General features: G+C 27.0%; 1 long non-coding RNA gene across 1 annotated transcript in view; it reads left to right on the forward strand.

Annotated features, from left to right (window-relative positions):
• Positions 1–7500, forward strand: part of LOC137645088 (uncharacterized) — a 139990-nt gene that overhangs the window by 62633 nt on the left and 69857 nt on the right. The gene's annotated exons all lie outside the window — the stretch shown is intronic.

Genomic DNA, 7500 nt, shown 5'->3' on the forward strand with positions numbered 1-7500 from the left:
AGCTTCTGTATGGGTTACCTGAGACCCATTTCTGAGTAGGCTATCAGAGATCCCTTTCTGTTGGAGCTACCCGAGACCCATGACCCTTTATGATTTTTTTCTTTTGTAGAGGTTATTTGGTTGGATGCTGGAAGGGGAATGGAAAACATAAACGATTGACTGAACATTTTAGGGAGATTTTAAAATGATCGTAAAGTTATTGATTTTGACGATTGCCGTTTTTTAAAAAATAAATTGCTGTTTCTTTTTGACATTTATATATTGCCATTTTTGTTATCCAATATCATATGCTATTGTAGGGCCTCCGATACTTGTATAACATAATTTTGACCCATGAAAAATAGAACTCACGTCAAGAATTAATAAAAAAAAAAATAGATGAACAAAATATAGATACAATAATGTTCTGAATACAGTATAGCACAAACACTGACGAAACCCTATCCGTATTAAACAATATCTATCCTATTTTCGCAAAAGTAAAAGTTAATATTTGAAGTGTTTTTTCACTGAGTAAAGTGGACGTGAAGTGGAATGAGCACAGAAAGGAATTAACAATATTCTCTACATTTTATCTGATAGTTTCCAGACACTGGACTGGATGAAGGTTATTTCCGGTAATATTGTTCAATTGGTTTCGTTCTTTTATCCTCCTGGTTTTTATCTTTATGGATCAACTCATAAAGGGATGAAGATTAATTGTTGAATATTATTGAAGATGATTCTTAACGGAAGATGAAATTTTGTGTTCGAAATTGTTTCCATATTCATTAGATTTTATTTATCATTTTACTGATTAATTCTCTCTTTTTTTCTCTCTTTTTTCGGTGATGGGGTTGAAAAAAAAAATACCTCTAAGATACGTTTTTTTTCCTTTTAATTATTTATTCCATTTTTTTTTAGGGGAGAGGGGTTACTTGAAAGAAGTACCACTAAGATACGTTGGGTTTTTCTGTATTCATTTATTTTTAGATTAATCCCTGTTTTGGGACTTCAAAAAAAAAAGACCAATATATATGTATATACATAGGTATATTTTTGCATATATATATATATATATATATATATATATATATATATATATATATATATATATATATATATATATATATATATATATATATATATTATAGCATCGCATCCTGCTTTTGCAACTAGTGTTGTAGCTTAGCAAGTAATAATAATGATAATAATAATAATAATAATAATAATAATAATAATAATAATAATAATAATAATAATAATAATAATATATTTCAAGTTAAATTTTTTTTTTTCTGAAGTGTATCTTGATTTATCGAATTACAGAAGTAAGATGTCTTTTGGTATCCATGTGAATAAAAACAATCTTGTTTTTCTCTTCTTAGAATAAAACGACATTTTCGCTATTTTCAGACCAGGTGTATCACCGCATACATTTTTCCCGTGACAGTTTGGCCTCTTTTTAGAACTTTCCTCTGTTAATATTTCAGCCGAAAGTAAATTCAGTTGAGCTCAGGTGACTTTTGCAGATTCGTTTTAACAGAAATAAAAAGAAAAAACTTATTTAAAATTTCTGACTTGTGAAATAACCTGACGCACTGGACCATGTTTTTTTTTTCTTTTTTTTTTTTCTCCTCTCCTCTCCAGAACGAAGGTGTCTGTTATATCCTGTTGATTATCGATTTAATAAGTTAGTTTACCTTCTAATCATTTGCATGATTAATTATTTACAGGTGTATTGCACCCCTGATTTTTTTAGTAGTAAAAACCAGACTTATTTTGCGTCAAAAATAGACCCATTGTTATTTATAATCAAGCTGACTTTTCAGAAAAAAACAATTAATTTAGAGATAACAAAAGGGGACCCTGTCTACCCCTGACACTTCCATTGCAGTGTTGCAACGTTAGGAATAAATATATCCAACTTGTGACACATGGAAATATTGATTTCAGCTTGATTGGTCTTACCTGGAGTCCGTTGAGTGCGTTCGGTCTCAGTATGGAACTACTGTTATTATTATTATTATTATTATTATTATTATTATTATTATTATTATTATTATTATTATTATTGTTGTTATTGTTATTATTGTTATTAAAATTATAATTCTTCTTCTTCTTCTTCTTCTTCTTCTTCTTCTTCTTCTTCTTCTTCTTCTTACCATTATTATTGTTGTTACTATTATTTTCATATAATTATTATTATCATTATTACTTTTTTATTATTGTTTTTCATTATTTTTTTATTATTATTATCATTATTATTATTTTTATTTTTATTATTATTATTATTATTATTATTATTATTATTATTATTATTTGCGAAGCTGCAATCATTTTTTTTTTAATTTTTCATAAATATTTATCAATTCAATGACTTTTCCTTCTCTTAAAGATAGAACACACTTATAAAATAAACTTTTCCTCCTCCATCCTATGTTTCTTCGGCCAATACTTCGAAAAGTTTCCGAGGTTTCTTCCTGTTAACATGTTTTCTTGGAACTTCTCTTGTAGATAGAAGATGTCTTTTAAGAAAACTTGTCTAGAGTTTTATCATTTGGCCTACAGGGTACTCGGAGAACGCATACACCCGCCAACATCATCCCATAACATGCCTTTTTATACTCTTCTTAAAATATTTTATTTTTCCTTAAGTTTCCTTTCCTTACTGGGCTATTTTCCCTGTTGGAGCACCTGGGCTTATAGCATCCTGCTTTTCCAATTAGGGTTGTAGCCTAGCATGTAATAATAATAATAATAATAATAATAATAATAATAATAATAATAATAATAATAAGTGCTTAGTATTCGCATAAATTCAAACTTTAGTTATTAAATCTACGGTCCGGGCACGTACAATTTGAATTCTGATTCCTATGATTATTGCCAGAGACTTCCAGATCCTTCTTTTGTAAATATTTTACAACAGTTTTCTAACATTACGAATTTTTTAGCTTTCGAGGGCTGCTCTCCCCTTCGTCAGAAGAAATATAAGTGAAGGATACCTTTAGGCTTTCTGTATATACATGTACTTACAGATCTTTTCACGTGTCTCCTTATTGATCCCGTCCAAGATACTTGAAGGATTTCTCTCTCTCAACCGCCGGGTCTATAGAGTTGATTAATGTCCTTTTAACAGCCATATTATATTACTTTATTGCCTTTTACGGCTATCGAAGTTCATTCTACTATTTTTTTCCAATGTTGTCCCATGATATTTGTTCATGTTGTTTTATTATTTATTTATTTATTTATATATTTATTTATTTATTATAATTATTATTATTATTATTGTTGTTGTTGTTGTTGTTGGTATTGACGTCGTTATTATTATTATTATTATTATTATTATTATTATTATTATTATGTACATTAAATGATTTAGGACCAGTAACCAAATCCGGTAAAATATTATTATTATTATTATTATTATTATTATTATTATTATTATTATTATTATTATTATTATTTACAATAAATAGTTTAGGACTAGTAACCAAATCCGGTAAAATTATTATTATTATCATAATTATTATTATTATTATTATTATTGTTGTTTTTGTTATCATTATTATTATTGTTGTTGTTGTTGTTGGTATTAACGTCGTTATTATTATTATTATTATTATTATTATTATTATTATTATTATTTTTGTTGTTGTCGTTGTTTTTGTTGTTGTTGTTGTTGGTATTTACATAAAGTAATTTAGGATCAGTATCAAATCTAGAAAAAAATCTGAAAAAAACTAAAAAAAAAGAAAAAATAAATAGAAAAACATACGCCATCCCGACTTCGTTATGTGACCACAGGGTTCAAATACATATATGAAATCCATCCCTTTTAACTTGGTTTGATTATAATTTTATGATTTTATGAGATTCGTTCGTATTTCTTTTTCACGTTGGGGGGTCACTAGAGGTGGTGTGTTTACTTTAATTAGTTGAAGAAAACATGTTTCTTTTGATTTATATAAGAATTTATATCTCCAATTCATCCTTATATTGCCTTTGGCTTTTCATCCGCCTGCTTCAATCTCTCTCTACTTGGATGTCTGACTTCTTAAACTTTGGTTGACTTAAATCACCATATTTGAAAACAAATCCCTCTGGGTAGCCGTAGTTAGCGTGTCTCACTGTTCCTACTATAATAATAATAGTAATAATAATGACAATAATAATAATAATAAATGATAATAATAATAATAATAATAATAATAATAATAATAATAATAATAATAATAATAATAATAATAATATCACCCTTTTAGAATAAAGAGAAAATATCTGCTTATATACTATATATATATATATATATATATATATATATATATATATATATATATATATATATATATATGTATATATATACATATATATAAATATATATATATATATATATATATATATATATATATATATATATATATATATATGTGTGTTTGTGTGTATGTGTGAGTATTTCCGGTCACGCTAAGCTTTTCCCCTCCCTCTGGTAGTTGGAAGAGGGAGTAGTCGTACCCTGGTGATAGAGATGTGCGTGTAGGCTATATCATATTATATAGAAATTTAGGCGTAATTTTTCTGACGGGTAGCGTACACCAGTAATAATGATAATTCGATTCCTTATCAGGGAGACTGCGATAAAGGCAAATCAAATATATTTGTTATTTTAATCAGATAAATATTGATAGATAGATAGATAGATCGATAGATAGATAGATAGATAGAGGAAAGGTATGCAAACTAATCCTATGTATTTATAACCTGAACATTAAGACCTATAAAAAAAAAAGTTGAACATCATTTTTGTCTTCTCCATGACGAGAGTAAATAGGCACGGAAAGTATTTTGGTCTACGGGGGCAGAACCTGGCAAGGAAGAAGCAGCCTAAGAGCACATGAACATAGAGTCTAAAGTTGATGAAATTTCTGAAAATACCTGGGTTAGGTGTGGAGGCAGGTGAATTTTTTTTTTCCCTCAGACTTCAAGCCCTTACAGGTAACTTTCCTGTTTAAGCATGCATATGATTATATCTTTTCATGCTTATTCGATTACTTTATTATACAGAGAAGTATATGCCAACATACTTAGCAAATTAAATTTACGTTTAATGCCATGTTTTGCTGTGTAATATGTAACTATGATATTTAAGATAGTAAATTTAGTTTATTTTATTACACAGGGAGATTCATAAATTATCAACACGTTTAACGAATAAATTTACATTTTAGAGAATATTTTGCAGTGTACTGTGAAACTATGATTCTTGAAATAGAAAATTTAGTTTATTTTATTACACAGAGAAACTCATAAATATCACCACGCTTAACGAATAAATTTACGTTTTAAGCCATATTTTGCAGTGTAATATATAACTATGGTACTTAAGATAGCAATTTTAGTTTATTTTATTACATAGAAAGGTTCATGTATATCAACACGCTTAACGAATACATTTTTGTTTTAGGCCATATTTTGCAGTGTAATATATAAATATGATACTCAAGATAGCAATCTTAGTTTATTTTATTACATAAAAAGGTTCATGTATTTCAACACGCTTAACGAATACATTTTAGTTTTAGGCCATTTTTTTTTTTTTTTTTTGCAGTATAATATGTAACTATGATGCATAAAAATGAAAAATTTTGTTAAATTTATTACACAGAGAAGTTCATAAATATCAACACGCTTAACGAATAAATTTACCTTTTATGGCATAATCTGCAGTGTAATAGGAAACTATGATTCTTAAAATAACTAATTTAGTTTGTTTTATTACGCAGAGAAACTCATAAATATCAACACGCTTAACGAATAAATTTACGTTTTATGCCATTTTTTTCGTGTAATATGTAACTATGATACTTAAAATAGCTTATTTAGTATGGTAAATGTGTTCTGCTATGTCTCGTCCCTTGACAAATGTATAGTGATAAAACAGGGCAATAACACTTACAGCTGTAGGCCGTCCAAATCTTTTATTACTGTTATGAATTATGAGGAAGCAGTGGCGACAGAACTAGATAGATAATACTGGTGTGTTTATTAAACCAGAAGACAAAATAAAGTATATTTTCCTGTTTGATTATGTTGGAGATGATGGTTAGAATTTCCTGTCTTATTAATGTAAATGCTATTTTTAACATAAGACATTTCATCCCCCCCCCTCTCTCTCTCTCTCTCTCTCTCTCTCTCTCTCTCTCTCTCTCTCTCTCTCTCTCTCCACACACACACACACATATATATATATATGCATAAATATATATATATATATATATATATATATATATATATATATATATATATATATATATATATATATATATATATATATATATATATATATATTATATATATATATATATATATATATATATATTTATATATATATATATATATTTATATATATATATATATATATATATATATATATATATATATATATATATATATATATATATATATATACCCTTTCTGAGTGGGGCTACCTTAACGTGGTGAAAGGGTGTGTGTATCTCTGTGATCAGCAAAGCTGTACTAGTCAGGACCACCCATACTAGGTTGGTTTGCTGTGATCGATCATACTAAAGTCCCTTACCATCACCAATCCGGCTTGGCCAGCGGGGTGATGAAAACTGGCCAAACCCCAGACATGAGTAAGGATATGGCTGAGACATTTGTCCTGTAGTGAACTAGAAATGTCTGCATTTATTATTATTATTATTATTATTATTATTATTATTATATATATATATATACAAATATGAATATATATATATATATATATATATATATATATATATATATATATATATATATATATATATATATATATATATATATATATATATATATATATATATATATATATATATATATATATGTATGTGTGTATGTTTAGATGTGTGTATATATATATATATATATATATATATATATATATATATATATATATATATATATATATATGTGTGTATGTGTGTGTGTGTATACTTGTAATGATTAAAGAAAAATTAGAGTAAAATAAGTTTTATAGATATTACATTACATAGTCTCTTCTCTCTCTCTCTCTCTCTCTCTCTCTCTCTCTCTCTCTCTCTCTCTCTCTCTCTCCTGGTAACTTTCTGTAAGACCAGAGTCATCACCAACCCCAGATATGATAGAAACATTTCACTACGGCCTTGGGAATGTTTATGTTGACTGGGCTATTGATAGCTCCAGTACACATCTATCTCTTCTTAACTCAAAGACGTTCAATTTTCGTGGACAGGTTTTGGTTTTTAATGCCGTCTTCTTTTTGTTTTTTTATGTTTTCCCCAATTTTTTTTTTTTGCTTGATATTTATATATTTTTTCCTATTGTTATTTTAGCTGTTCCTAAAAGTGTTCCTATTTTTTATTAAAAATTGTTTTTTCTAAGAAAATTCTTAAAAGTTTGTTTCAACATTATTATTATTATTATTATTATTATTATTATTATTATTATTATTATTAGCAGTGCTACAATTTCTTTCCT

The sequence above is a fragment of the Palaemon carinicauda genome, chromosome 8 (assembly GCF_036898095.1).
Source record: "Palaemon carinicauda isolate YSFRI2023 chromosome 8, ASM3689809v2, whole genome shotgun sequence".
NCBI lineage: Eukaryota > Metazoa > Arthropoda > Malacostraca > Decapoda > Palaemonidae > Palaemon > Palaemon carinicauda.